Source organism: Coffea arabica, chromosome 11c, assembly GCF_036785885.1.
Source record: "Coffea arabica cultivar ET-39 chromosome 11c, Coffea Arabica ET-39 HiFi, whole genome shotgun sequence".
NCBI classification, from domain to species: Eukaryota; Viridiplantae; Streptophyta; class Magnoliopsida; order Gentianales; family Rubiaceae; genus Coffea; species Coffea arabica.
Genome location: NC_092330.1, coordinates 23,849,011 through 23,876,749, shown reverse-complemented (window position 1 = coordinate 23,876,749; position 27,739 = coordinate 23,849,011). Strand labels below are relative to the sequence as shown.

The 27,739-nt window shown below is 44.3% G+C and overlaps 18 non-coding genes and 18 pseudogenes across 18 annotated transcripts; all 36 read right to left on the bottom strand.

Annotated features, from left to right (window-relative positions):
- Nucleotides 1–57: 57 nt before the first annotated feature.
- LOC140020309 (5S ribosomal RNA) lies at nt 58–175 on the bottom strand (annotated as a pseudogene).
- A 411-nt stretch (nt 176–586) lies between these two features.
- Nucleotides 587–705, bottom strand: LOC140017393 (5S ribosomal RNA). The gene has a single exon (XR_011823703.1). It is a non-coding gene; the product is annotated as a 5S ribosomal RNA (ribosomal RNA).
- Nucleotides 706–1,632: 927 nt separating this feature from the next.
- Nucleotides 1,633–1,750, bottom strand: LOC140020307 (5S ribosomal RNA; annotated as a pseudogene).
- A 411-nt stretch (nt 1,751–2,161) lies between these two features.
- LOC140017935 (5S ribosomal RNA) lies at nt 2,162–2,280 on the bottom strand. The gene has a single exon (XR_011824240.1). It is a non-coding gene; the product is annotated as a 5S ribosomal RNA (ribosomal RNA).
- Nucleotides 2,281–3,207: 927 nt separating this feature from the next.
- On the bottom strand, nt 3,208–3,325 carry LOC140019865 (5S ribosomal RNA; annotated as a pseudogene).
- A 411-nt stretch (nt 3,326–3,736) lies between these two features.
- LOC140018050 (5S ribosomal RNA) lies at nt 3,737–3,855 on the bottom strand. Its single transcript, XR_011824352.1, has one exon. It is a non-coding gene; the product is annotated as a 5S ribosomal RNA (ribosomal RNA).
- A 927-nt stretch (nt 3,856–4,782) lies between these two features.
- LOC140020306 (5S ribosomal RNA) lies at nt 4,783–4,900 on the bottom strand (annotated as a pseudogene).
- A 411-nt stretch (nt 4,901–5,311) lies between these two features.
- LOC140017392 (5S ribosomal RNA) lies at nt 5,312–5,430 on the bottom strand. Its single transcript, XR_011823702.1, has one exon. It is a non-coding gene; the product is annotated as a 5S ribosomal RNA (ribosomal RNA).
- A 926-nt stretch (nt 5,431–6,356) lies between these two features.
- Nucleotides 6,357–6,474, bottom strand: LOC140020305 (5S ribosomal RNA; annotated as a pseudogene).
- A 411-nt stretch (nt 6,475–6,885) lies between these two features.
- LOC140017934 (5S ribosomal RNA) lies at nt 6,886–7,004 on the bottom strand. The gene has a single exon (XR_011824239.1). It is a non-coding gene; the product is annotated as a 5S ribosomal RNA (ribosomal RNA).
- Nucleotides 7,005–7,931: 927 nt separating this feature from the next.
- On the bottom strand, nt 7,932–8,049 carry LOC140019863 (5S ribosomal RNA; annotated as a pseudogene).
- Nucleotides 8,050–8,460: 411 nt separating this feature from the next.
- LOC140018049 (5S ribosomal RNA) lies at nt 8,461–8,579 on the bottom strand. The gene has a single exon (XR_011824351.1). It is a non-coding gene; the product is annotated as a 5S ribosomal RNA (ribosomal RNA).
- A 927-nt stretch (nt 8,580–9,506) lies between these two features.
- LOC140020304 (5S ribosomal RNA) lies at nt 9,507–9,624 on the bottom strand (annotated as a pseudogene).
- A 411-nt stretch (nt 9,625–10,035) lies between these two features.
- On the bottom strand, nt 10,036–10,154 carry LOC140017391 (5S ribosomal RNA). The gene has a single exon (XR_011823701.1). It is a non-coding gene; the product is annotated as a 5S ribosomal RNA (ribosomal RNA).
- Nucleotides 10,155–11,080: 926 nt separating this feature from the next.
- Nucleotides 11,081–11,198, bottom strand: LOC140020303 (5S ribosomal RNA; annotated as a pseudogene).
- A 411-nt stretch (nt 11,199–11,609) lies between these two features.
- On the bottom strand, nt 11,610–11,728 carry LOC140017933 (5S ribosomal RNA). The gene has a single exon (XR_011824238.1). It is a non-coding gene; the product is annotated as a 5S ribosomal RNA (ribosomal RNA).
- A 927-nt stretch (nt 11,729–12,655) lies between these two features.
- LOC140019862 (5S ribosomal RNA) lies at nt 12,656–12,773 on the bottom strand (annotated as a pseudogene).
- A 411-nt stretch (nt 12,774–13,184) lies between these two features.
- Nucleotides 13,185–13,303, bottom strand: LOC140018047 (5S ribosomal RNA). Its single transcript, XR_011824349.1, has one exon. It is a non-coding gene; the product is annotated as a 5S ribosomal RNA (ribosomal RNA).
- A 928-nt stretch (nt 13,304–14,231) lies between these two features.
- On the bottom strand, nt 14,232–14,349 carry LOC140020301 (5S ribosomal RNA; annotated as a pseudogene).
- A 411-nt stretch (nt 14,350–14,760) lies between these two features.
- LOC140017390 (5S ribosomal RNA) lies at nt 14,761–14,879 on the bottom strand. The gene has a single exon (XR_011823700.1). It is a non-coding gene; the product is annotated as a 5S ribosomal RNA (ribosomal RNA).
- A 926-nt stretch (nt 14,880–15,805) lies between these two features.
- LOC140020300 (5S ribosomal RNA) lies at nt 15,806–15,923 on the bottom strand (annotated as a pseudogene).
- Nucleotides 15,924–16,334: 411 nt separating this feature from the next.
- LOC140017932 (5S ribosomal RNA) lies at nt 16,335–16,453 on the bottom strand. The gene has a single exon (XR_011824237.1). It is a non-coding gene; the product is annotated as a 5S ribosomal RNA (ribosomal RNA).
- Nucleotides 16,454–17,379: 926 nt separating this feature from the next.
- On the bottom strand, nt 17,380–17,497 carry LOC140020617 (5S ribosomal RNA; annotated as a pseudogene).
- Nucleotides 17,498–17,908: 411 nt separating this feature from the next.
- On the bottom strand, nt 17,909–18,027 carry LOC140017389 (5S ribosomal RNA). The gene has a single exon (XR_011823699.1). It is a non-coding gene; the product is annotated as a 5S ribosomal RNA (ribosomal RNA).
- Nucleotides 18,028–18,954: 927 nt separating this feature from the next.
- LOC140020299 (5S ribosomal RNA) lies at nt 18,955–19,072 on the bottom strand (annotated as a pseudogene).
- A 411-nt stretch (nt 19,073–19,483) lies between these two features.
- On the bottom strand, nt 19,484–19,602 carry LOC140017388 (5S ribosomal RNA). Its single transcript, XR_011823698.1, has one exon. It is a non-coding gene; the product is annotated as a 5S ribosomal RNA (ribosomal RNA).
- A 927-nt stretch (nt 19,603–20,529) lies between these two features.
- LOC140020297 (5S ribosomal RNA) lies at nt 20,530–20,647 on the bottom strand (annotated as a pseudogene).
- Nucleotides 20,648–21,058: 411 nt separating this feature from the next.
- On the bottom strand, nt 21,059–21,177 carry LOC140017653 (5S ribosomal RNA). The gene has a single exon (XR_011823960.1). It is a non-coding gene; the product is annotated as a 5S ribosomal RNA (ribosomal RNA).
- A 927-nt stretch (nt 21,178–22,104) lies between these two features.
- On the bottom strand, nt 22,105–22,222 carry LOC140020718 (5S ribosomal RNA; annotated as a pseudogene).
- Nucleotides 22,223–22,633: 411 nt separating this feature from the next.
- Nucleotides 22,634–22,752, bottom strand: LOC140018606 (5S ribosomal RNA). Its single transcript, XR_011824539.1, has one exon. It is a non-coding gene; the product is annotated as a 5S ribosomal RNA (ribosomal RNA).
- Nucleotides 22,753–23,679: 927 nt separating this feature from the next.
- LOC140020777 (5S ribosomal RNA) lies at nt 23,680–23,797 on the bottom strand (annotated as a pseudogene).
- A 411-nt stretch (nt 23,798–24,208) lies between these two features.
- LOC140017866 (5S ribosomal RNA) lies at nt 24,209–24,327 on the bottom strand. Its single transcript, XR_011824172.1, has one exon. It is a non-coding gene; the product is annotated as a 5S ribosomal RNA (ribosomal RNA).
- A 926-nt stretch (nt 24,328–25,253) lies between these two features.
- LOC140019861 (5S ribosomal RNA) lies at nt 25,254–25,371 on the bottom strand (annotated as a pseudogene).
- A 411-nt stretch (nt 25,372–25,782) lies between these two features.
- Nucleotides 25,783–25,901, bottom strand: LOC140017387 (5S ribosomal RNA). The gene has a single exon (XR_011823697.1). It is a non-coding gene; the product is annotated as a 5S ribosomal RNA (ribosomal RNA).
- Nucleotides 25,902–26,829: 928 nt separating this feature from the next.
- On the bottom strand, nt 26,830–26,947 carry LOC140019860 (5S ribosomal RNA; annotated as a pseudogene).
- Nucleotides 26,948–27,358: 411 nt separating this feature from the next.
- LOC140017386 (5S ribosomal RNA) lies at nt 27,359–27,477 on the bottom strand. Its single transcript, XR_011823696.1, has one exon. It is a non-coding gene; the product is annotated as a 5S ribosomal RNA (ribosomal RNA).
- Nucleotides 27,478–27,739: the final 262 nt, after the last annotated feature.

Genomic DNA, 27,739 nt, shown 5'->3' with positions numbered 1-27,739 from the left:
ATTAAATCCCTACCCATACCCGCAAAAATTTCAGGGATTCCGATCCGGATCCGGGTGTAGACCCGACCCGTTGACCGGCCTAGGGTCACCCATCCTGGTACTACTGTCGCCCAAGCACGCTTAACTTCGAAGTTCTGATGGGATCCGGTGCATTAGTGCTGGTATGATCGCACCCGCCATGTTCCTTTCGCTTTATTCTTTTAAACTGTCACGTCCTGTGAAGCAGTTTGGCTTTTCTGGACCCGAATTCATTCTAAGCGTCAATTCATGAATTTCCTCTCATCCTTTTATTTATTTACTTTTATATTTTTTTCTTGTTGCTTTGCACCTTTTTTTTCCCTCGTCGAACAACTCTCAATTATCCTGAAATTGATCCTTCACGCTTGCGCTTATACATTTGCGCCGACAACTTTGACCGACGATCCGGGCTTCGATCCAGCCGTACCGTTCCTGACTTGTCTCGCGCCTTCAGATCCGCCTTCATGCTTCGATGAGAAGCAAAATATAAAGCAATCGTTCCGACGGAGCTAAATTACTACAGCATAAAGAACGAAGGGGAAATTTGGATTTCGAAACAAAAAAGGGAGGGGTGCAACACGAGGACTTCCCAGGGGGTCACCCATCCTAGTACTACTCTCGCCCAAGCACGCTTAACTTCGGAGTTCTGATGGGATCCGGTGCATTAGTGCTGGTATGATCGCACCCGCCATGTTCCTTTCGCTTTATTCTTTTAAACTGCCCCGTCCTGTGAAGCAGTGTGGCTTTTCTGGACCCGAATTCATTTTAAGCGTCAATTCAAGAATTTCCCCTCATCCTTTTATTTATTTACTTTTACATTTTTTTCTTGTTGATTTGCACCATTTTTTTTTCCCTCGTCGCGCAACTCTCAATTATCCTGAAATTGATCCTTCACGCTTGCGCTTATACATTTGCGCCGACAACTTTGACCGACGATCCGGGCTTCGATCCAGCCGTACCGTTCCTGACTTGTCTCGCGCCTTCAGATCCGCCTTCATGCTTCGATGAGAAGCAAAATATAAAGCAATCGTTCCGACGGAGCTAAATTACTACAGCATAAAGAACGAAGGGGAAATTTGGATTTCGAAACAAAAAAGGGAGGGATGCAACACGAGGATTTCCCAGGGGGTCACCTAGGGGTGTCAACGGGCCGGGTCCGGGCCGGAATTCATTATTCCGGACCCGGACCCGGATCCGACCCGTTTACCCGACGGGTCTTTTATTCGGTGTTCCGGATCCGGACCCGGCGAGTCTCGGATCCGGGTCGGGTCTACCCGAACAAATTTGCCAAAATTTATAATTTCTAACAAAAAAGAGAAAAAGATATATTTGTAAACAAATTTCTAGCTAATGCAAAGAAAAAACCAAATAAGAAAATAAATCAAATTGATTTTACTCAAATACATCATCCTAATCAAATTATATTGATAATATATATTTTTTATAAATTATTAAATCATTTATATCCGGATCCGGGTCTAATACGGGTCGGAATACTATATTCCGTATCCGACCCGTTTTTTTGTTTGAAAAAACGGATCCGGATCCGGATAACGGAATTAAATCCCTACCCATACCCGCAAAAATTTCAGGGATCCGATCCGGATCCGGGTGTAGACCCGACCCGTTGACCGGCCTAGGGTCACCCATCCTGGTACTACTGTCGCCCAAGCACGCTTAACTTCGAAGTTCTGATGGGATCCGGTGCATTAGTGCTGGTATGATCGCACCCGCCATGTTCCTTTCGCTTTATTCTTTTAAACTGTCACGTCCTGTGAAGCAGTTTGGCTTTTCTGGACCCGAATTCATTCTAAGCGTCAATTCATGAATTTCCTCTCATCCTTTTATTTATTTACTTTTATATTTTTTTCTTGTTGCTTTGCACCTTTTTTTTCCCTCGTCGAACAACTCTCAATTATCCTGAAATTGATCCTTCACGCTTGCGCTTATACATTTGCGCCGACAACTTTGACCGACGATCCGGGCTTCGATCCAGCCGTACCGTTCCTGACTTGTCTCGCGCCTTCAGATCCGCTTTCATGCTTCGATGAGAAGCAAAATATAAAGCAATCGTTCCGACGGAGCTAAATTACTACAGCATAAAGAACGAAGGGGAAATTTGGATTTCGAAACAAAAAAGGGAGGGGTGCAACAAGAGGACTTCCCAGGGGGTCACCCATCCTAGTACTACTCTCGCCCAAGCACGCTTAACTTCGGAGTTCTGATGGGATCCGGTGCATTAGTGCTGGTATGATCGCACCCGCCATGTTCCTTTCGCTTTATTCTTTTAAACTGCCCCGTCCTGTGAAGCAGTGTGGCTTTTCTGGACCCGAATTCATTTTAAGCGTCAATTCAAGAATTTCCCCTCATCCTTTTATTTATTTACTTTTACATTTTTTTCTTGTTGATTTGCACCATTTTTTTTCCCTCGTCGCGCAACTCTCAATTATCCTGAAATTGATCCTTCACGCTTGCGCTTATACATTTGCGCCGACAACTTTGACCGACGATCCGGGCTTCGATCCAGCCGTACCGTTCCTGACTTGTCTCGCGCCTTCAGATCCGCCTTCATGCTTCGATGAGAAGCAAAATATAAAGCAATCGTTCCGACGGAGCTAAATTACTACAGCATAAAGAACGAAGGGGAAATTTGGATTTCGAAACAAAAAAGGGAGGGGTGCAACACGAGGATTTCCCAGGGGGTCACCTAGGGGTGTCAACGGGCCGGGGTCCGGGCCGGAATTCATTATTCCGGACCCGGACCCGGATCCGACCAGTTTACCCGACGGGTCTTTTATTCGGTGTTCCGGATCCGGACCCGGCGAGTCTCGGATCCGGGTCGGGTCTACCCGAACAAATTTGTCAAAATTTATAATTTCTAACAAAAAAGAGAAAAAGATATATTTGTAAACAAATTTCTAGCTAATGCAAAGAAAAAACCAAATAAGAAAATAAATCAAATTGATTTTACTCAAATACATCATCCTAATCAAATTATATTGATAATATATATTTTTTATAAATTATTAAATCATTTATATCCGGATCCGGGTCTAATACGGGTCGGAATACTATATTCCGTATCCGACCCGTTTTTTTGTTTGAAAAAACGGATCCGGATCCGGATAACGGAATTAAATCCCTACCCATACCCGCAAAAATTTCAGGGATCCGATCCGGATCCGGGTGTAGACCCGACCCGTTGACCGGCCTAGGGTCACCCATCCTAGTACTACTGTCGCCCAAGCACGCTTAACTTCGAAGTTCTGATGGGATCCGGTGCATTAGTGCTGGTATGATCGCACCCGCCATGTTCCTTTCGCTTTATTCTTTTAAACTGCCACGTCCTGTGAAGCAGTTTGGCTTTTTTGGACCCGAATTCATTCTAAGCGTCAATTCATGAATTTCCTCTCATCCTTTTATTTATTTACTTTTATATTTTTTTCTTGTTGCTTTGCACCTTTTTTTTCTCTCGTCGAACAACTCTCAATTATCCTGAAATTGATCCTTCACGCTTGCGCTTATACATTTGCGCCGACAACTTTGACCGACGATCCGGGTTTCGATCCAGCCGTACCGTTCCTGACTTGTCTCGCGCCTTCAGATCCGCCTTCATGCTTCGATGAGAAGCAAAATATAAAGCAATCGTTCCGACGGAGCTAAATTACTACAGCATAAAGAACGAAGGGGAAATTTGGATTTCGAAACAAAAAAGGGAGGGTTGCAACACGAGGACTTCCCAGGGGGTCACCCATCCTAGTACTACTATCGCCCAAGCACGCTTAACTTCGGAGTTCTGATGGGATCCGGTGCATTAGTGCTGGTATGATCGCACCCGCCATGTTCCTTTCGCTTTATTCTTTTAAACTGCCCCGTCCTGTGAAGCAGTGTGGCTTTTCTGGACCCGAATTCATTCTAAGCGTCAATTCAAGAATTTCCCCTCATCCTTTTATTTATTTACTTTTACATTTTTTTCTTGTTGATTTGCACCATTTTTTTTTCCCTCGTCGCGCAACTCTCAATTATCCTGAAATTGATCCTTCACGCTTGCGCTTATACATTTGCGCCGACAACTTTGACCGACGATCCGGGCTTCGATCCAGCCGTACCGTTCCTGACTTGTCTCGCGCCTTCAGATCCGCCTTCATGCTTCGATGAGAAGCAAAATATAAAGCAATCGTTCCGACGGAGCTAAATTACTACAGCATAAAGAGCGAAGGGGAAATTTGGATTTCGAAACAAAAAAGGGAGGGGTGCAACACGAGGATTTCCCAGGGGGTCACCTAGGGGTGTCAACGGGCCGGGTCCGGGCCGGAATTCATTATTCCGGACCCGGACCCGGATCCGACCCGTTTACCCGACGGGTCTTTTATTCTGTGTTCCGGATCCGGACCCGGCGAGTCTCGGATCCGGGTCGGGTCTACCCGAACAAATTTGCCAAAATTTATAATTTCTAACAAAAAAGAGAAAAAGATATATTTGTAAACAAATTTCTAGCTAATGCAAAGAAAAAACCAAATAAGAAAATAAATCAAATTGATTTTACTCAAATACATCATCCTAATCAAATTATATTGATAATATATATTTTTTATAAATTATTAAATCATTTATATCCGGATCCGGGTCTAATACGGGTCGGAATACTATATTCCGTATCCGACCCGTTTTTTTGTTTGAAAAAACGGATCCGGATCCGGATAACGGAATTAAATCCCTACCCATACCCGCAAAAATTTCAGGGATCCGATCCGGATCCGGGTGTAGACCCGACCCGTTGACCGGCCTAGGGTCACCCATCCTGGTACTACTGTCGCCCAAGCACGCTTAACTTCGAAGTTCTGATGGGATCCGGTGCATTAGTGCTGGTATGATCGCACCCGCCATGTTCCTTTCGCTTTATTCTTTTAAACTGTCACGTCCTGTGAAGCAGTTTGGCTTTTCTGGACCCGAATTCATTCTAAGCGTCAATTCATGAATTTCCTCTCATCCTTTTATTTATTTACTTTTATATTTTTTTCTTGTTGCTTTGCACCTTTTTTTTCCCTCGTCGAACAACTCTCAATTATCCTGAAATTGATCCTTCACGCTTGCGCTTATACATTTGCGCCGACAACTTTGACCGACGATCCGGGCTTCGATCCAGCCGTACCGTTCCTGACTTGTCTCGCGCCTTCAGATCCGCCTTCATGCTTCGATGAGAAGCAAAATATAAAGCAATCGTTCCGACGGAGCTAAATTACTACAGCATAAAGAACGAAGGGGAAATTTGGATTTCGAAACAAAAAAGGGAGGGGTGCAACACGAGGACTTCCCAGGGGGTCACCCATCCTAGTACTACTCTCGCCCAAGCACGCTTAACTTCGGAGTTCTGATGGGATCCGGTGCATTAGTGCTGGTATGATCGCACCCGCCATGTTCCTTTCGCTTTATTCTTTTAAACTGCCCCGTCCTGTGAAGCAGTGTGGCTTTTCTGGACCCGAATTCATTTTAAGCGTCAATTCAAGAATTTCCCCTCATCCTTTTATTTATTTACTTTTACATTTTTTTCTTGTTGATTTGCACCATTTTTTTTCCCTCGTCGCGCAACTCTCAATTATCCTGAAATTGATCCTTCACGCTTGCGCTTATACATTTGCGCCGACAACTTTGACCGACGATCCGGGCTTCGATCCAGCCGTACCGTTCCTGACTTGTCTCGCGCCTTCAGATCCGCCTTCATGCTTCGATGAGAAGCAAAATATAAAGCAATCGTTCCGACGGAGCTAAATTACTACAGCATAAAGAACGAAGGGGAAATTTGGATTTCGAAACAAAAAAGGGAGGGATGCAACACGAGGATTTCCCAGGGGGTCACCTAGGGGTGTCAACGGGCCGGGTCCGGGCCGGAATTCATTATTCCGGACCCGGACCCGGATCCGACCCGTTTACCCGACGGGTCTTTTATTCGGTGTTCCGGATCCGGACCCGGCGAGTCTCGGATCCGGGTCGGGTCTACCCGAACAAATTTGCCAAAATTTATAATTTCTAACAAAAAAGAGAAAAAGATATATTTGTAAACAAATTTCTAGCTAATGCAAAGAAAAAACCAAATAAGAAAATAAATCAAATTGATTTTACTCAAATACATCATCCTAATCAAATTATATTGATAATATATATTTTTTATAAATTATTAAATCATTTATATCCGGATCCGGGTCTAATACGGGTCGGAATACTATATTCCGTATCCGACCCGTTTTTTTGTTTGAAAAAACGGATCCGGATCCGGATAACGGAATTAAATCCCTACCCATACCCGCAAAAATTTCAGGGATCCGATCCGGATCCGGGTGTAGACCCGACCCGTTGACCGGCCTAGGGTCACCCATCCTGGTACTACTGTCGCCCAAGCACGCTTAACTTCGAAGTTCTGATGGGATCCGGTGCATTAGTGCTGGTATGATCGCACCCGCCATGTTCCTTTCGCTTTATTCTTTTAAACTGTCACGTCCTGTGAAGCAGTTTGGCTTTTCTGGACCCGAATTCATTCTAAGCGTCAATTCATGAATTTCCTCTCATCCTTTTATTTATTTACTTTTATATTTTTTTCTTGTTGCTTTGCACCTTTTTTTTCCCTCGTCGAACAACTCTCAATTATCCTGAAATTGATCCTTCACGCTTGCGCTTATACATTTGCGCCGACAACTTTGACCGACGATCCGGGCTTCGATCCAGCCGTACCGTTCCTGACTTGTCTCGCGCCTTCAGATCCGCCTTCATGCTTCGATGAGAAGCAAAATATAAAGCAATCGTTCCGACGGAGCTAAATTACTACAGCATAAAGAACGAAGGGGAAATTTGGATTTCGAAACAAAAAAGGGAGGGGTGCAACAAGAGGACTTCCCAGGGGGTCACCCATCCTAGTACTACTCTCGCCCAAGCACGCTTAACTTCGGAGTTCTGATGGGATCCGGTGCATTAGTGCTGGTATGATCGCACCCGCCATGTTCCTTTCGCTTTATTCTTTTAAACTGCCCCGTCCTGTGAAGCAGTGTGGCTTTTCTGGACCCGAATTCATTTTAAGCGTCAATTCAAGAATTTCCCCTCATCCTTTTATTTATTTACTTTTACATTTTTTTCTTGTTGATTTGCACCATTTTTTTTCCCTCGTCGCGCAACTCTCAATTATCCTGAAATTGATCCTTCACGCTTGCGCTTATACATTTGCGCCGACAACTTTGACCGACGATCCGGGCTTCGATCCAGCCGTACCGTTCCTGACTTGTCTCGCGCCTTCAGATCCGCCTTCATGCTTCGATGAGAAGCAAAATATAAAGCAATCGTTCCGACGGAGCTAAATTACTACAGCATAAAGAACGAAGGGGAAATTTGGATTTCGAAACAAAAAAGGGAGGGGTGCAACACGAGGATTTCCCAGGGGGTCACCTAGGGGTGTCAACGGGCCGGGGTCCGGGCCGGAATTCATTATTCCGGACCCGGACCCGGATCCGACCAGTTTACCCGACGGGTCTTTTATTCGGTGTTCCGGATCCGGACCCGGCGAGTCTCGGATCCGGGTCGGGTCTACCCGAACAAATTTGTCAAAATTTATAATTTCTAACAAAAAAGAGAAAAAGATATATTTGTAAACAAATTTCTAGCTAATGCAAAGAAAAAACCAAATAAGAAAATAAATCAAATTGATTTTACTCAAATACATCATCCTAATCAAATTATATTGATAATATATATTTTTTATAAATTATTAAATCATTTATATCCGGATCCGGGTCTAATACGGGTCGGAATACTATATTCCGTATCCGACCCGTTTTTTTGTTTGAAAAAACGGATCCGGATCCGGATAACGGAATTAAATCCCTACCCATACCCGCAAAAATTTCAGGGATCCGATCCGGATCCGGGTGTAGACCCGACCCGTTGACCGGCCTAGGGTCACCCATCCTAGTACTACTGTCGCCCAAGCACGCTTAACTTCGAAGTTCTGATGGGATCCGGTGCATTAGTGCTGGTATGATCGCACCCGCCATGTTCCTTTCGCTTTATTCTTTTAAACTGCCACGTCCTGTGAAGCAGTTTGGCTTTTTTGGACCCGAATTCATTCTAAGCGTCAATTCATGAATTTTCTCTCATCCTTTTATTTATTTACTTTTATATTTTTTTCTTGTTGCTTTGCACCTTTTTTTTCTCTCGTCGAACAACTCTCAATTATCCTGAAATTGATCCTTCACGCTTGCGCTTATACATTTGCGCCGACAACTTTGACCGACGATCCGGGTTTCGATCCAGCCGTACCGTTCCTGACTTGTCTCGCGCCTTCAGATCCGCCTTCATGCTTCGATGAGAAGCAAAATATAAAGCAATCGTTCCGACGGAGCTAAATTACTACAGCATAAAGAACGAAGGGGAAATTTGGATTTCGAAACAAAAAAGGGAGGGTTGCAACACGAGGACTTCCCAGGGGGTCACCCATCCTAGTACTACTATCGCCCAAGCACGCTTAACTTCGGAGTTCTGATGGGATCCGGTGCATTAGTGCTGGTATGATCGCACCCGCCATGTTCCTTTCGCTTTATTCTTTTAAACTGCCCCGTCCTGTGAAGCAGTGTGGCTTTTCTGGACCCGAATTCATTCTAAGCGTCAATTCAAGAATTTCCCCTCATCCTTTTATTTATTTACTTTTACATTTTTTTCTTGTTGATTTGCACCATTTTTTTTTCCCTCGTCGCGCAACTCTCAATTATCCTGAAATTGATCCTTCACGCTTGCGCTTATACATTTGCGCCGACAACTTTGACCGACGATCCGGGCTTCGATCCAGCCGTACCGTTCCTGACTTGTCTCGCGCCTTCAGATCCGCCTTCATGCTTCGATGAGAAGCAAAATATAAAGCAATCGTTCCGACGGAGCTAAATTACTACAGCATAAAGAGCGAAGGGGAAATTTGGATTTCGAAACAAAAAAGGGAGGGGTGCAACACGAGGATTTCCCAGGGGGTCACCTAGGGGTGTCAACGGGCCGGGTCCGGGCCGGAATTCATTATTCCGGACCCGGACCCGGATCCGACCCGTTTACCCGACGGGTCTTTTATTCTGTGTTCCGGATCCGGACCCGGCGAGTCTCGGATCCGGGTCGGGTCTACCCGAACAAATTTGCCAAAATTTATAATTTCTAACAAAAAAGAGAAAAAAATATATTTGTAAACAAATTTCTAGCTAATGCAAAGAAAAAACCAAATAAGAAAATAAATCAAATTGATTTTACTCAAATACATCATCCTAATCAAATTATATTGATAATATATATTTTTTATAAATTATTAAATCATTTATATCCGGATCCGGGTCTAATACGGGTCGGAATACTATATTCCGTATCCGACCCGTTTTTTTGTTTGAAAAAACGGATCCGGATCCGGATAACGGAATTAAATCCCTACCCATACCCGCAAAAATTTCAGGGATCCGATCCGGATCCGGGTGTAGACCCGACCCGTTGACCGGCCTAGGGTCACCCATCCTGGTACTACTGTCGCCCAAGCACGCTTAACTTCGAAGTTCTGATGGGATCCGGTGCATTAGTGCTGGTATGATCGCACCCGCCATGTTCCTTTCGCTTTATTCTTTTAAACTGTCACGTCCTGTGAAGCAGTTTGGCTTTTCTGGACCCGAATTCATTCTAAGCGTCAATTCATGAATTTCCTCTCATCCTTTTATTTATTTACTTTTATATTTTTTTCTTGTTGCTTTGCACCTTTTTTTTCCCTCGTCGAACAACTCTCAATTATCCTGAAATTGATCCTTCACGCTTGCGCTTATACATTTGCGCCGACAACTTTGACCGACGATCCGGGCTTCGATCCAGCCGTACCGTTCCTGACTTGTCTCGCGCCTTCAGATCCGCCTTCATGCTTCGATGAGAAGCAAAATATAAAGCAATCGTTCCGACGGAGCTAAATTACTACAGCATAAAGAACGAAGGGGAAATTTGGATTTCGAAACAAAAAAGGGAGGGGTGCAACACGAGGACTTCCCAGGGGGTCACCCATCCTAGTACTACTCTCGCCCAAGCACGCTTAACTTCGGAGTTCTGATGGGATCCGGTGCATTAGTGCTGGTATGATCGCACCCGCCATGTTCCTTTCGCTTTATTCTTTTAAACTGCCCCGTCCTGTGAAGCAGTGTGGCTTTTCTGGACCCGAATTCATTTTAAGCGTCAATTCAAGAATTTCCCCTCATCCTTTTATTTATTTACTTTTACATTTTTTTCTTGTTGATTTGCACCATTTTTTTTCCCTCGTCGCGCAACTCTCAATTATCCTGAAATTGATCCTTCACGCTTGCGCTTATACATTTGCGCCGACAACTTTGACCGACGATCCGGGCTTCGATCCAGCCGTACCGTTCCTGACTTGTCTCGCGCCTTCAGATCCGCTTTCATGCTTCGATGAGAAGCAAAATATAAAGCAATCGTTCCGACGGAGCTAAATTACTACAGCATAAAGAACGAAGGGGAAATTTGGATTTCGAAACAAAAAAGGGAGGGATGCAACACGAGGATTTCCCAGGGGGTCACCTAGGGGTGTCAACGGGCCGGGTCCGGGCCGGAATTCATTATTCCGGACCCGGACCCGGATCCGACCCGTTTACCCGACGGGTCTTTTATTCGGTGTTCCGGATCCGGACCCGGCGAGTCTCGGATCCGGGTCGGGTCTACCCGAACAAATTTGCCAAAATTTATAATTTCTAACAAAAAAGAGAAAAAGATATATTTGTAAACAAATTTCTAGCTAATGCAAAGAAAAAACCAAATAAGAAAATAAATCAAATTGATTTTACTCAAATACATCATCCTAATCAAATTATATTGATAATATATATTTTTTATAAATTATTAAATCATTTATATCCGGATCCGGGTCTAATACGGGTCGGAATACTATATTCCGTATCCGACCCGTTTTTTTGTTTGAAAAAACGGATCCGGATCCGGATAACGGAATTAAATCCCTACCCATACCCGCAAAAATTTCAGGGATCCGATCCGGATCCGGGTGTAGACCCGACCCGTTGACCGGCCTAGGGTCACCCATCCTGGTACTACTGTCGCCCAAGCACGCTTAACTTCGAAGTTCTGATGGGATCCGGTGCATTAGTGCTGGTATGATCGCACCCGCCATGTTCCTTTCGCTTTATTCTTTTAAACTGTCACGTCCTGTGAAGCAGTTTGGCTTTTCTGGACCCGAATTCATTCTAAGCGTCAATTCATGAATTTCCTCTCATCCTTTTATTTATTTACTTTTATATTTTTTTCTTGTTGCTTTGCACCTTTTTTTTCCCTCGTCGAACAACTCTCAATTATCCTGAAATTGATCCTTCACGCTTGCGCTTATACATTTGCGCCGACAACTTTGACCGACGATCCGGGCTTCGATCCAGCCGTACCGTTCCTGACTTGTCTCGCGCCTTCAGATCCGCCTTCATGCTTCGATGAGAAGCAAAATATAAAGCAATCGTTCCGACGGAGCTAAATTACTACAGCATAAAGAACGAAGGGGAAATTTGGATTTCGAAACAAAAAAGGGAGGGGTGCAACAAGAGGACTTCCCAGGGGGTCACCCATCCTAGTACTACTCTCGCCCAAGCACGCTTAACTTCGGAGTTCTGATGGGATCCGGTGCATTAGTGCTGGTATGATCGCACCCGCCATGTTCCTTTCGCTTTATTCTTTTAAACTGCCCCGTCCTGTGAAGCAGTGTGGCTTTTCTGGACCCGAATTCATTTTAAGCGTCAATTCAAGAATTTCCCCTCATCCTTTTATTTATTTACTTTTACATTTTTTTCTTGTTGATTTGCACCATTTTTTTTCCCTCGTCGCGCAACTCTCAATTATCCTGAAATTGATCCTTCACGCTTGCGCTTATACATTTGCGCCGACAACTTTGACCGACGATCCGGGCTTCGATCCAGCCGTACCGTTCCTGACTTGTCTCGCGCCTTCAGATCCGCCTTCATGCTTCGATGAGAAGCAAAATATAAAGCAATCGTTCCGACGGAGCTAAATTACTACAGCATAAAGAACGAAGGGGAAATTTGGATTTCGAAACAAAAAAGGGAGGGGTGCAACACGAGGATTTCCCAGGGGGTCACCTAGGGGTGTCAACGGGCCGGGGTCCGGGCCGGAATTCATTATTCCGGACCCGGACCCGGATCCGACCAGTTTACCCGACGGGTCTTTTATTCGGTGTTCCGGATCCGGACCCGGCGAGTCTCGGATCCGGGTCGGGTCTACCCGAACAAATTTGTCAAAATTTATAATTTCTAACAAAAAAGAGAAAAAGATATATTTGTAAACAAATTTCTAGCTAATGCAAAGAAAAAACCAAATAAGAAAATAAATCAAATTGATTTTACTCAAATACATCATCCTAATCAAATTATATTGATAATATATATTTTTTATAAATTATTAAATCATTTATATCCGGATCCGGGTCTAATACGGGTCGGAATACTATATTCCGTATCCGACCCGTTTTTTTGTTTGAAAAAACGGATCCGGATCCGGATAACGGAATTAAATCCCTACCCATACCCGCAAAAATTTCAGGGATCCGATCCGGATCCGGGTGTAGACCCGACCCGTTGACCGGCCTAGGGTCACCCATCCTAGTACTACTGTCGCCCAAGCACGCTTAACTTCGAAGTTCTGATGGGATCCGGTGCATTAGTGCTGGTATGATCGCACCCGCCATGTTCCTTTCGCTTTATTCTTTTAAACTGCCACGTCCTGTGAAGCAGTTTGGCTTTTTTGGACCCGAATTCATTCTAAGCGTCAATTCATGAATTTCCTCTCATCCTTTTATTTATTTACTTTTATATTTTTTTCTTGTTGCTTTGCACCTTTTTTTTCTCTCGTCGAACAACTCTCAATTATCCTGAAATTGATCCTTCACGCTTGCGCTTATACATTTGCGCCGACAACTTTGACCGACGATCCGGGTTTCGATCCAGCCGTACCGTTCCTGACTTGTCTCGCGCCTTCAGATCCGCCTTCATGCTTCGATGAGAAGCAAAATATAAAGCAATCGTTCCGACGGAGCTAAATTACTACAGCATAAAGAACGAAGGGGAAATTTGGATTTCGAAACAAAAAAGGGAGGGTTGCAACACGAGGACTTCCCAGGGGGTCACCCATCCTAGTACTACTATCGCCCAAGCACGCTTAACTTCGGAGTTCTGATGGGATCCGGTGCATTAGTGCTGGTATGATCGCACCCGCCATGTTCCTTTCGCTTTATTCTTTTAAACTGCCCCGTCCTGTGAAGCAGTGTGGCTTTTCTGGACCCGAATTCATTCTAAGCGTCAATTCAAGAATTTCCCCTCATCCTTTTATTTATTTACTTTTACATTTTTTTCTTGTTGATTTGCACCATTTTTTTTTCCCTCGTCGCGCAACTCTCAATTATCCTGAAATTGATCCTTCACGCTTGCGCTTATACATTTGCGCCGACAACTTTGACCGACGATCCGGGCTTCGATCCAGCCGTACCGTTCCTGACTTGTCTCGCGCCTTCAGATCCGCCTTCATGCTTCGATGAGAAGCAAAATATAAAGCAATCGTTCCGACGGAGCTAAATTACTACAGCATAAAGAGCGAAGGGGAAATTTGGATTTCGAAACAAAAAAGGGAGGGGTGCAACACGAGGATTTCCCAGGGGGTCACCTAGGGGTGTCAACGGGCCGGGTCCGGGCCGGAATTCATTATTCCGGACCCGGACCCGGATCCGACCCGTTTACCCGACGGGTCTTTTATTCTGTGTTCCGGATCCGGACCCGGCGAGTCTCGGATCCGGGTCGGGTCTACCCGAACAAATTTGCCAAAATTTATAATTTCTAACAAAAAAGAGAAAAAGATATATTTGTAAACAAATTTCTAGCTAATGCAAAGAAAAAACCAAATAAGAAAATAAATCAAATTGATTTTACTCAAATACATCATCCTAATCAAATTATATTGATAATATATATTTTTTATAAATTATTAAATCATTTATATCCGGATCCGGGTCTAATACGGGTCGGAATACTATATTCCGTATCCGACCCGTTTTTTTGTTTGAAAAAACGGATCCGGATCCGGATAACGGAATTAAATCCCTACCCATACCCGCAAAAATTTCAGGGATTCCGATCCGGATCCGGGTGTAGACCCGACCCGTTGACCGGCCTAGGGTCACCCATCCTGGTACTACTGTCGCCCAAGCACGCTTAACTTCGAAGTTCTGATGGGATCCGGTGCATTAGTGCTGGTATGATCGCACCCGCCATGTTCCTTTCGCTTTATTCTTTTAAACTGTCACGTCCTGTGAAGCAGTTTGGCTTTTCTGGACCCGAATTCATTCTAAGCGTCAATTCATGAATTTCCTCTCATCCTTTTATTTATTTACTTTTATATTTTTTTCTTGTTGCTTTGCACCTTTTTTTTCCCTCGTCGAACAACTCTCAATTATCCTGAAATTGATCCTTCACGCTTGCGCTTATACATTTGCGCCGACAACTTTGACCGACGATCCGGGCTTCGATCCAGCCGTACCGTTCCTGACTTGTCTCGCGCCTTCAGATCCGCCTTCATGCTTCGATGAGAAGCAAAATATAAAGCAATCGTTCCGACGGAGCTAAATTACTACAGCATAAAGAACGAAGGGGAAATTTGGATTTCGAAACAAAAAAGGGAGGGGTGCAACACGAGGACTTCCCAGGGGGTCACCCATCCTAGTACTACTCTCGCCCAAGCACGCTTAACTTCGGAGTTCTGATGGGATCCGGTGCATTAGTGCTGGTATGATCGCACCCGCCATGTTCCTTTCGCTTTATTCTTTTAAACTGCCCCGTCCTGTGAAGCAGTGTGGCTTTTCTGGACCCGAATTCATTTTAAGCGTCAATTCAAGAATTTCCCCTCATCCTTTTATTTATTTACTTTTACATTTTTTTCTTGTTGATTTGCACCATTTTTTTTCCCTCGTCGCGCAACTCTCAATTATCCTGAAATTGATCCTTCACGCTTGCGCTTATACATTTGCGCCGACAACTTTGACCGACGATCCGGGCTTCGATCCAGCCGTACCGTTCCTGACTTGTCTCGCGCCTTCAGATCCGCCTTCATGCTTCGATGAGAAGCAAAATATAAAGCAATCGTTCCGACGGAGCTAAATTACTACAGCATAAAGAACGAAGGGGAAATTTGGATTTCGAAACAAAAAAGGGAGGGATGCAACACGAGGATTTCCCAGGGGGTCACCTAGGGGTGTCAACGGGCCGGGTCCGGGCCGGAATTCATTATTCCGGACCCGGACCCGGATCCGACCCGTTTACCCGACGGGTCTTTTATTCGGTGTTCCGGATCCGGACCCGGCGAGTCTCGGATCCGGGTCGGGTCTACCCGAACAAATTTGCCAAAATTTATAATTTCTAACAAAAAAGAGAAAAAGATATATTTGTAAACAAATTTCTAGCTAATGCAAAGAAAAAACCAAATAAGAAAATAAATCAAATTGATTTTACTCAAATACATCATCCTAATCAAATTATATTGATAATATATATTTTTTATAAATTATTAAATCATTTATATCCGGATCCGGGTCTAATACGGGTCGGAATACTATATTCCGTATCCGACCCGTTTTTTTGTTTGAAAAAACGGATCCGGATCCGGATAACGGAATTAAATCCCTACCCATACCCGCAAAAATTTCAGGGATCCGATCCGGATCCGGGTGTAGACCCGACCCGTTGACCGGCCTAGGGTCACCCATCCTGGTACTACTGTCGCCCAAGCACGCTTAACTTCGAAGTTCTGATGGGATCCGGTGCATTAGTGCTGGTATGATCGCACCCGCCATGTTCCTTTCGCTTTATTCTTTTAAACTGTCACGTCCTGTGAAGCAGTTTGGCTTTTCTGGACCCGAATTCATTCTAAGCGTCAATTCATGAATTTCCTCTCATCCTTTTATTTATTTACTTTTATATTTTTTTCTTGTTGCTTTGCACCTTTTTTTTCCCTCGTCGAACAACTCTCAATTATCCTGAAATTGATCCTTCACGCTTGCGCTTATACATTTGCGCCGACAACTTTGACCGACGATCCGGGCTTCGATCCAGCCGTACCGTTCCTGACTTGTCTCGCGCCTTCAGATCCGCCTTCATGCTTCGATGAGAAGCAAAATATAAAGCAATCGTTCCGACGGAGCTAAATTACTACAGCATAAAGAACGAAGGGGAAATTTGGATTTCGAAACAAAAAAGGGAGGGGTGCAACAAGAGGACTTCCCAGGGGGTCACCCATCCTAGTACTACTCTCGCCCAAGCACGCTTAACTTCGGAGTTCTGATGGGATCCGGTGCATTAGTGCTGGTATGATCGCACCCGCCATGTTCCTTTCGCTTTATTCTTTTAAACTGCCCCGTCCTGTGAAGCAGTGTGGCTTTTCTGGACCCGAATTCATTTTAAGCGTCAATTCAAGAATTTCCCCTCATCCTTTTATTTATTTACTTTTACATTTTTTTCTTGTTGATTTGCACCATTTTTTTTCCCTCGTCGCGCAACTCTCAATTATCCTGAAATTGATCCTTCACGCTTGCGCTTATACATTTGCGCCGACAACTTTGACCGACGATCCTGGCTTCGCTCCAGCCGTACCGTTCCTGACTTGTCTCGCGCCTTCAGATCCGCCTTCATGCTTCGATGAGAAGCAAAATATAAAGCAATCGTTCCGACGGAGCTAAATTACTACAGCATAAAGAACGAAGGGGAAATTTGGATTTCGAAACAAAAAAGGGAGGGGTGCAACACGAGGATTTCCCAGGGGGTCACCTAGGGGTGTCAACGGGCCGGGTCCGGGTCGGAATTCATTATTTCGGACCCGGACCCGGATCCGACCCGTTTACCCGACGGGTATTTTATTCGGTGTTTCGGATCCGGACCCGGCGAGTCTCGGATCCGGGTCGGGTCTACCCGATCAAATTTGCCAAAATTTATGATTTCTAACAAAAAAAAGAATAAGATATATTTGTAAACAAATTTCTAGCTAATGCAAAGAAAAAACCAAATAAGAAAATAAATCAAATTGATTTTACTCAAATACATCATCCTAATCAAATTATATTGATAATATATATTTTTTATAAATTATTAAATCATTTATATCCGGATCCGGGTCTAATACGGGTCGGAATACTATATTCCGTATCCGACCCGTTTTTTTGTTTGAAAAAACGGATCCGGATCCGGATAACGGAATTAAATCCCTACCCATACCCGCAAAAATTTCAGGGATCCGATCCGGATCCGGGTGTAGACCCGACCCGTTGACCGGCCTAGGATCACCCATCCTAGTACTACTGTCGCCCAAGCACGCTTAACTTCGAAGTTCTGATGGGATCCGGTGCATTAGTGCTGGTATGATCGCACCCGCCATGTTCCTTTCGCTTTATTCTTTTAAACTGTCACGTCCTGTGAAGCAGTTTGGCTTTTCTGGACCCGAATTCATTCTAAGCGTCAATTCATGAATTTCCTCTCATCCTTTTATTTATTTACTTTTATATTTTTTTCTTGTTGCTTTGCACCTTTTTTTTCCCTCGTCGAACAACTCTCAATTATCCTGAAATTGATCCTTCACGCTTGCGCTTATACATTTGCGCCGACAACTTTGACCGACGATCCGGGCTTCGATCCAGCCGTACCGTTCCTGACTTGTCTCGCGCCTTCAGATCCGCCTTCATGCTTCGATGAGAAGCAAAATTTAAAGCAATCGTTCCGACGGAGCTAAATTACTACAGCATAAAGAACGAAGGGGAAATTTGGATTTCGAAACAAAAAAGGGAGGGGTGCAACACGAGGACTTCCCAGGGGGTCACCCATCCTAGTACTACTCTCGCCCAAGCACGCTTAACTTCGGAGTTCTGATGGGATCCGGTGCATTAGTGCTGGTATGATCGCACCCGCCATGTTCCTTTCGCTTTATTCTTTTAAACTGCCCCGTCCTGTGAAGCAGTGTGGCTTTTCTGGACCCGAATTCATTTTAAGCGTCAATTCAAGAATTTCCCCTCATCCTTTTATTTATTTACTTTTACATTTTTTTCTTGTTGATTTGCACCATTTTTTTTTCCCTCGTCGCGCAACTCTCAATTATCCTGAAATTGATCCTTCACGCTTGCGCTTATACATTTGCGCCGACAACTTTGACCGACGATCCGGGCTTCGATCCAGCCGTACCGTTCCTGACTTGTCTCGCGCCTTCAGATCCGCCTTCATGCTTCGATGAGAAGCAAAATATAAAGCAATCGTTCCGACGGAGCTAAATTACTACAGCATAAAGAACGAAGGGGAAATTTGGATTTCGAAACAAAAAAGGGAGGGGTGCAACACGAGGATTTCCCAGGGGGTCACCTAGGGGTGTCAACGGGCCGGGTCCGGGCCGGAATTCATTATTCCGGACCCGGACCCGGATCCGACCCGTTTACCCGACGGGTCTTTTATTCTGTGTTCCGGATCCGGACCCGGCGAGTCTCGGATCCGGGTCGGGTCTACCCGAAAAAATTTGCCAAAATTTATAATTTCTAACAAAAAAGAGAAAAAGATATATTTGTAAACAAATTTCTAGCTAATGCAAAGAAAAAACCAAATAAGAAAATAAATCAAATTGATTTTACTCAAATACATCATCCTAATCAAATTATATTGATAATATATATTTTTTATAAATTATTAAATCATTTATATCCGGATCCGGGTCTAATACGGGTCGGAATACTATATTCCGTATCCGACCCGTTTTTTTGTTTGAAAAAACGGATCCGGATCCGGATAACGGAATTAAATCCCTACCCATACCCGCAAAAATTTCAGGGATCCGATCCGGATCCGGGTGTAGACCCGACCCGTTGACCGGCCTAGGGTCACCCATCCTGGTACTACTGTCGCCCAAGCACGCTTAACTTCGAAGTTCTGATGGGATCCGGTGCATTAGTGCTGGTATGATCGCACCCGCCATGTTCCTTTCGCTTTATTCTTTTAAACTGTCACGTCCTGTGAAGCAGTTTGGCTTTTCTGGACCCGAATTCATTCTAAGCGTCAATTCATGAATTTCCTCTCATCCTTTTATTTATTTACTTTTATATTTTTTTCTTGTTGCTTTGCACCTTTTTTTTCCCTCGTCGAACAACTCTCAATTATCCTGAAATTGATCCTTCACGCTTGCGCTTATACATTTGCGCCGACAACTTTGACCGACGATCCGGGCTTCGATCCAGCCGTACCGTTCCTGACTTGTCTCGCGCCTTCAGATCCGCCTTCATGCTTCGATGAGAAGCAAAATATAAAGCAATCGTTCCGACGGAGCTAAATTACTACAGCATAAAGAACGAAGGGGAAATTTGGATTTCGAAACAAAAAAGGGAGGGGTGCAACACGAGGACTTCCCAGGGGGTCACCCATCCTAGTACTACTCTCGCCCAAGCACGCTTAACTTCGGAGTTCTGATGGGATCCGGTGCATTAGTGCTGGTATGATCGCACCCGCCATGTTCCTTTCGCTTTATTCTTTTAAACTGCCCCGTCCTGTGAAGCAGTGTGGCTTTTCTGGACCCGAATTCATTTTAAGCGTCAATTCAAGAATTTCCCCTCATCCTTTTATTTATTTACTTTTACATTTTTTTCTTGTTGATTTGCACCATTTTTTTTTCCCTCGTCGCGCAACTCTCAATTATCCTGAAATTGATCCTTCACGCTTGCGCTTAAACATTTGCGCCGACAACTTTGACCGACGATCCGGGCTTCGATCCAGCCGTACCGTTCCTGACTTGTCTCGCGCCTTCAGATCCGCCTTCATGCTTCGATGAGAAGCAAAATATAAAGCAATCGTTCCGACGGAGCTAAATTACTACAGCATAAAGAACGAAGGGGAAATTTGGATTTCGAAACAAAAAAGGGAGGGATGCAACACGAGGATTTCCCAGGGGGTCACCTAGGGGTGTCAACGGGCCGGGTCCGGGCCGGAATTCATTATTCCGGACCCGGACCCGGATCCGACCCGTTTACCCGACGGGTCTTTTATTCGGTGTTCCGGATCCGGACCCGGCGAGTCTCGGATCCGGGTCGGGTCTACCCGAACAAATTTGCCAAAATTTATAATTTCTAACAAAAAAGAGAAAAAGATATATTTGTAAACAAATTTCTAGCTAATGCAAAGAAAAAACCAAATAAGAAAATAAATCAAATTGATTTTACTCAAATACATCATCCTAATCAAATTATATTGATAATATATATTTTTTATAAATTATTAAATCATTTATATCCGGATCCGGGTCTAATACGGGTCGGAATACTATATTCCGTATCCGACCCGTTTTTTTGTTTGAAAAAACGGATCCGGATCCGGATAACGGAATTAAATCCCTACCCATACCCGCAAAAATTTCAGGGATCCGATCCGGATCCGGGTGTAGACCCGACCCGTTGACCGGCCTAGGGTCACCCATCCTGGTACTACTGTCGCCCAAGCACGCTTAACTTCGAAGTTCTGATGGGATCCGGTGCATTAGTGCTGGTATGATCGCACCCGCCATGTTCCTTTCGCTTTATTCTTTTAAACTGTCACGTCCTGTGAAGCAGTTTGGCTTTTCTGGACCCGAATTCATTCTAAGCGTCAATTCATGAATTTCCTCTCATCCTTTTATTTATTTACTTTTATATTTTTTTCTTGTTGCTTTGCACCTTTTTTTTCCCTCGTCGAACAACTCTCAATTATCCTGAAATTGATCCTTCACGCTTGCGCTTATACATTTGCGCCGACAACTTTGACCGACGATCCGGGCTTCGATCCAGCCGTACCGTTCCTGACTTGTCTCGCGCCTTCAGATCCGCCTTCATGCTTCGATGAGAAGCAAAATATAAAGCAATCGTTCCGACGGAGCTAAATTACTACAGCATAAAGAACGAAGGGGAAATTTGGATTTCGAAACAAAAAAGGGAGGGGTGCAACACGAGGACTTCCCAGGGGGTCACCCATCCTAGTACTACTCTCGCCCAAACACGCTTAACTTCGGAGTTCTGATGGGATCCGGTGCATTAGTGCTGGTATGATCGCACCCGCCATGTTCCTTTCGCTTTATTCTTTTAAACTGCCCCGTCCTGTGAAGCAGTGTGGCTTTTCTGGACCCGAATTCATTCTAAGCGTCAATTCAAGAATTTTCCCTCATCCTTTTATTTATTTACTTTTACATTTTTTTCTTGTTGATTTGCACCATTTTTTTTTCCCTCGTCGCGCAACTCTCAATTATCCTGAAATTGATCCTTCACGCTTGCGCTTATACATTTGCGCCGACAACTTTGACCGACGATCCGGGCTTCGATCCAGCCGTACCGTTCCTGACTTGTCTCGCGCCTTCAGATCCGCCTTCATGCTTCGATGAGAAGCAAAATATAAAGCAATCGTTCCGACGGAGCTAAATTACTACAGCATAAAGAACGAAGGGGAAATTTGGATTTCGAAACAAAAAAGGGAGGGGTGCAACACGAGGATTTCCCAGGGGGTCACCTAGGGGTGTCAACGGGCCGGGTCCGGGCCGGAATTCATTATTCCGGACCCGGACCCGGATCCGACCCGTTTACCCGACGGGTCTTTTATTCGGTGTTCCGGATCCGGACCCGGCGAGTCTCGGATCCGGGTCGGGTCTACCCGAACAAATTTGCCAAAATTTATAATTTCTAACAAAAAAGAGAAAAAGATATATTTGTAAACAAATTTCTAGCTAATGCAAAGAAAAAACCAAATAAGAAAATAAATCAAATTGATTTTACTCAAATACATCATCCTAATCAAATTATATTGATAATATATATTTTTTATAAATTATTAAATCATTTATATCCGGATCCGGGTCTAATACGGGTCGGAATACTATATTCCGTATCCGACCCGTTTTTTTGTTTGAAAAAACGGATCCGGATCCGGATAACGGAATTAAATCCCTACCCATACACGCAAAAATTTCAGGGATCCGATCCGGATCCGGGTGTAGACCCGACCCGTTGACCGGCCTAGGATCACCCATCCTAGTACTACTGTCGCCCAAGCACGCTTAACTTCAAAGTTCTGATGGGATCCGGTGCATTAGTGCTGGTATGATCGCACCCGCCATGTTCCTTTCGCTTTATTCTTTTAAACTGTCACGTCCTGTGAAGCAGTTTGGCTTTTCTGGACCCGAATTCATTCTAAGCGTCAATTCATGAATTTCCTCTCATCCTTTTATTTATTTACTTTTATATTTTTTTCTTGTTGCTTTGCACCTTTTTTTTCCCTCGTCGAACAAGTCTCAATTATCCTGAAATTGATCCTTCACGCTTGCGCTTATACATTTGCGCCGACAACTTTGACCGACGATCCGGGCTTCGATCCAGCCGTACCGTTCCTGACTTGTCTCGCGCCTTCAGATCCGCCTTCATGCTTCGATGAGAAGCAAAATTTAAAGCAATCGTTCCGACGGAGCTAAATTACTACAGCATAAAGAACGAAGGGGAAATTTGGATTTCGAAACAAAAAAGGGAGGGGTGCAACACGAGAACTTCCCAGGGGGTCACCCATCCTAGTACTACTCTCGCCCAAGCACGCTTAACTTCGGAGTTCTGATGGGATCCGGTGCATTAGTGCTGGTATGATCGCACCCGCCATGTTCCTTTCGCTTTATTCTTTTAAACTGCCCCGTCCTGTGAAGCAGTGTGGCTTTTCTGGACCCGAATTCATTTTAAGCGTCAATTCAAGAATTTCCCCTCATCCTTTTATTTATTTACTTTTACATTTTTTTCTTGTTGATTTGCACCATTTTTTTTTCCCTCGTCGCGCAACTCTCAATTATCCTGAAATTGATCCTTCACGCTTGCGCTTATACATTTGCGCCGACAACTTTGACCGACGATCCGGGCTTCGATCCAGCCGTACCGTTCCTGACTTGTCTCGCGCCTTCAGATCCGCCTTCATGCTTCGATGAGAAGCAAAATATAAAGCAATCGTTCCGACGGAGCTAAATTACTACAGCATAAAGAACGAAGGGGAAATTTGGATTTCGAAACAAAAAAGGGAGGGGTGCAACACGAGGATTTCCCAGGGGGTCACCTAGGGGTGTCAACGGGCCGGGTCCGGGCCGGAATTCATTATTCCGGACCCGGACCCGGATCCGACCCGTTTACCCGACGGGTCTTTTATTCTGTGTTCCGGATCCGGACCCGGCGAGTCTCGGATCCGGGTCGGGTCTACCCGAACAAATTTGCCAAAATTTATAATTTCTAACAAAAAAGAGAAAAAGATATATTTGTAAACAAATTTCTAGCTAATGCAAAGAAAAAACCAAATACGAAAATAAATCAAATTGATTTTACTCAAATACATCATCCTAATCAAATTATATTGATAATATATATTTTTTATAAATTATTAAATCATTTATATCCGGATCCGGGTCCAATACGGGTCGGAATACTATATTCCGTATCCGACCCGTTTTTTTGTTTGAAAAAACGGATCCGGATCCGGATAACGGAATTAAATCCCTACCCATACCCGCAAAAATTTCAGGGATCCGATCCGGATCCGGGTGTAGACCCGACCCGTTGACCGGCCTAGGGTCACCCATCCTGGTACTACTGTCCCCCAAGCACGCTTAACTTCGAAGTTCTGATGGGATCCGGTGCATTAGTGCTGGTATGATCGCACCCGCCATGTTCCTTTCGCTTTATTCTTTTAAACTGTCACGTCCTGTGAAGCAGTTTGGCTTTTCTGGACCCGAATTCATTCTAAGCGTCAATTCATGAATTTCCTCTCATCCTTTTATTTATTTACTTTTATATTTTTTTCTTGTTGCTTTGCACCTTTTTTTTCCCTCGTCGAACAACTCTCAATTATCCTGAAATTGATCCTTCACGCTTGCGCTTATACATTTGCGCCGACAACTTTGACCGACGATCCGGGCTTCGATCCAGCCGTACCGTTCCTGACTTGTCTCGCGCCTTCAGATCCGCCTTCATGCTTCGATGAGAAGCAAAATATAAAGCAATCGTTCCGACGGAGCTAAATTACTACAGCATAAAGAACGAAGGGGAAATTTGGATTTCGAAACAAAAAAGGGAGGGGTGCAACACGAGGACTTCCCAGGGGGTCACCCATCCTAGTACTACTATCGCCCAAGCACGCTTAACTTCGGAGTTCTGATGGGATCCGGTGCATTAGTGCTGGTATGATCGCACCCGCCATGTTCCTTTCGCTTTATTCTTTTAAACTGCCCCGTCCTGTGAAGCAGTGTGGCTTTTCTGGACCCGAATTCATTCTAAGCGTCAATTCAAGAATTTCCCCTCATCCTTTTATTTATTTACTTTTACATTTTTTTCTTGTTGATTTGCACCATTTTTTTTTCCCTCGTCGCGCAACTCTCAATTATCCTGAAATTGATCCTTCACGCTTGCGCTTATACATTTGCGCCGACAACTTTGACCGACGATCCGGGCTTCGATCCAGCCGTACCGTTCCTGACTTGTCTCGCGCCTTCAGATCCGCCTTCATGCTTCGATGAGAAGCAAAATATAAAGCAATCGTTCCGACGGAGCTAAATTACTACAGCATAAAGAACGAAGGGGAAATTTGGATTTCGAAACAAAAAAGGGAGGGGTGCAACACGAGGATTTCCCAGGGGGTCACCTAGGGGTGTCAACGGGCCGGATCCGGGCCGGAATTCATTATTCCGGACCCGGACCCGGATCCGACCCGTTTACCCGACGGGTCTTTTATTCGGTGTTCCGGATCCGGACCCGGCGAGTCTCGGATCCGGGTCGGGTCTACCCGAACAAATTTGCCAAAATTTATAATTTCTAACAAAAAAGAGAAAAAGATATATTTGTAAAAAATTTCTAGCTAATGCAAAGAAAAAACCAAATAAGAAAATAAATCAAATTGATTTTACTCAAATACATCATCCTAATCAAATTATATTGATAATATATATTTTTTATAAATTATTAAATCATTTATATCCGGATCCGGGTCTAATACGGGTCGGAATACTATATTCCGTATCCGACCCGTTTTTTTGTTTGAAAAAACGGATCCGGATCCGGATAACGGAATTAAATCCCTACCCATACCCGCAAAAATTTCAGGGATCCGATCCGGATCCGGGTGTAGACCCGACCCGTTGACCGGCCTAGGGTCACCCATCCTAGTACTACTGTCGCCCAAGCACGCTTAACTTCGAAGTTCTGATGGGATCCGGTGCATTAGTGCTGGTATGATCGCACCCGCCATGTTCCTTTCGCTTTATTCTTTTAAACTGTCACGTCCTGTGAAGCAGTTTGGATTTTCTGGACCCGAATTCATTCTAAGCGTCAATTCATGAATTTCCTCTCATCCTTTTATTTATTTACTTTTATATTTTTTTCTTGTTGCTTTGCACCTTTTTTTTCCCTCGTCGAACAAGTCTCAATTATCCTGAAATTGATCCTTCACGCTTGCGCTTATACATTTGCGCCGACAACTTTGACCGACGATCCGGGCTTCGATCCAGCCGTACCGTTCCTGACTTGTCTCGCGCCTTCAGATCCGCCTTCATGCTTCGATGAGAAGCAAAATATAAAGCAATCGTTCCGACGGAGCTAAATTACTACAGCATAAAGAACGAAGGGGAAATTTGGATTTCGAAACAAAAAAGGGAGGGGTGCAACACGAGGACTTCCCAGGGGGTCACCCATCCTAGTACTACTCTCGCCCAAGCACGCTTAACTTCGGAGTTCTGATGGGATCCGGTGCATTAGTGCTGGTATGATCGCACCCGCCATGTTCCTTTCGCTTTATTCTTTTAAACTGCCCCGTCCTGTGAAGCAGTGTGGCTTTTCTGGACCCGAATTCATTCTAAGCGTCAATTCAAGAATTTCCCCTCATCCTTTTATTTATTTACTTTTACATTTTTTTCTTGTTGATTTGCACCATTTTTTTTTCCCTCGTCGCGCAACTCTCAATTATCCTGAAATTGATCCTTCACGCTTGCGCTTATACATTTGCGCCGACAACTTTGACCGACGATCCGGGCTTCGATCCAGCCGTACCGTTCCTGACTTGTCTCGCGCCTTCAGATCCGCCTTCATGCTTCGATTAGAAGCAAAATATAAAGCAATCGTTCCGACGGAGCTAAATTACTACAGCATAAAGAACGAAGGGGAAATTTGGATTTCGAAACAAAAAAGGGAGGGGTGCAACACGAGGATTTCCCAGGGGGTCACCTAGGGGTGTCAACGGGCCGGGGTCCGGGCCGGAATTCATTATTCCGGACCCGGACCCGGATCCGACCCGTTTACCCGACGGGTCTTTTATTCGGTGTTCCGGATCCGGACCCGGCGAGTCTCGGATCCGGGTCGGGTCTACCCGAACAAATTTGCCAAAATTTATAATTTCTAACAAAAAAGAGAAAAAGATATATTTGTAAACAAATTTCTAGCTAATGCAAAGAAAAAACCAAATAAGAAAATAAATCAAATTGATTTTACTCAAATACATCATCCTAATCAAATTATATTGATAATATATATTTTTTATAAATTATTAAATCATTTATATCCGGATCCGGGTCTAATACGGGTCGGAATACTATATTCCGTATCCGACCCGTTTTTTTGTTTGAAAAAACGGATCCGGATCCGGATAACGGAATTAAATCCCTACCCATACCCGCAAAAATTTCAGGGATCCGATCCGGATCCGGGTGTAGACCCGACCCGTTGACCGGCCTAGGGTCACCCATCCTAGTACTACTGTCGCCCAAGCACGCTTAACTTCGAAGTTCTGATGGGATCCGGTGCATTAGTGCTGGTATGATCGCACCCGCCATGTTCCTTTCGCTTTATTCTTTTAAACTGCCACGTCCTGTGAAGCAGTTTGGCTTTTTTGGACCCGAATTCATTCTAAGCGTCAATTCATGAATTTCCTCTCATCCTTTTATTTATTTACTTTTATATTTTTTTCTTGTTGCTTTGCACCTTTTTTTTCTCTCGTCGAACAACTCTCAATTATCCTGAAATTGATCCTTCACGCTTGCGCTTATACATTTGCGCCGACAACTTTGACCGACGATCCGGGCTTCGATCCAGCCGTACCGTTCCTGACTTGTCTCGCGCCTTCAGATCCGCCTTCATGCTTCGATGAGAAGCAAAATATAAAGCAATCGTTCCGACGGAGCTAAATTACTACAGCATAAAGAACGAAGGGGAAATTTGGATTTCGAAACAAAAAAGGGAGGGGTGCAACACGAGGACTTCCCAGGGGGTCACCCATCCTAGTACTACTCTCGCCCAAGCACGCTTAACTTCGGAGTTCTGATGGGATCCGGTGCATTAGTGCTGGTATGATCGCACCCGCCATGTTCCTTTCGCTTTATTCTTTTAAACTGCCCCGTCCTGTGAAGCAGTGTGGCTTTTCTGGACCCGAATTCATTTTAAGCGTCAATTCAAGAATTTCCCCTCATCCTTTTATTTATTTACTTTTACATTTTTTTCTTGTTGATTTGCACCATTTTTTTTTACTTCGTCGCGCAACTCTCAATTATCCTGAAATTGATCCTTCACGCTTGCGCTTATACATTTGCGCCGACAACTTTGACCGACGATCCGGGCTTCGAT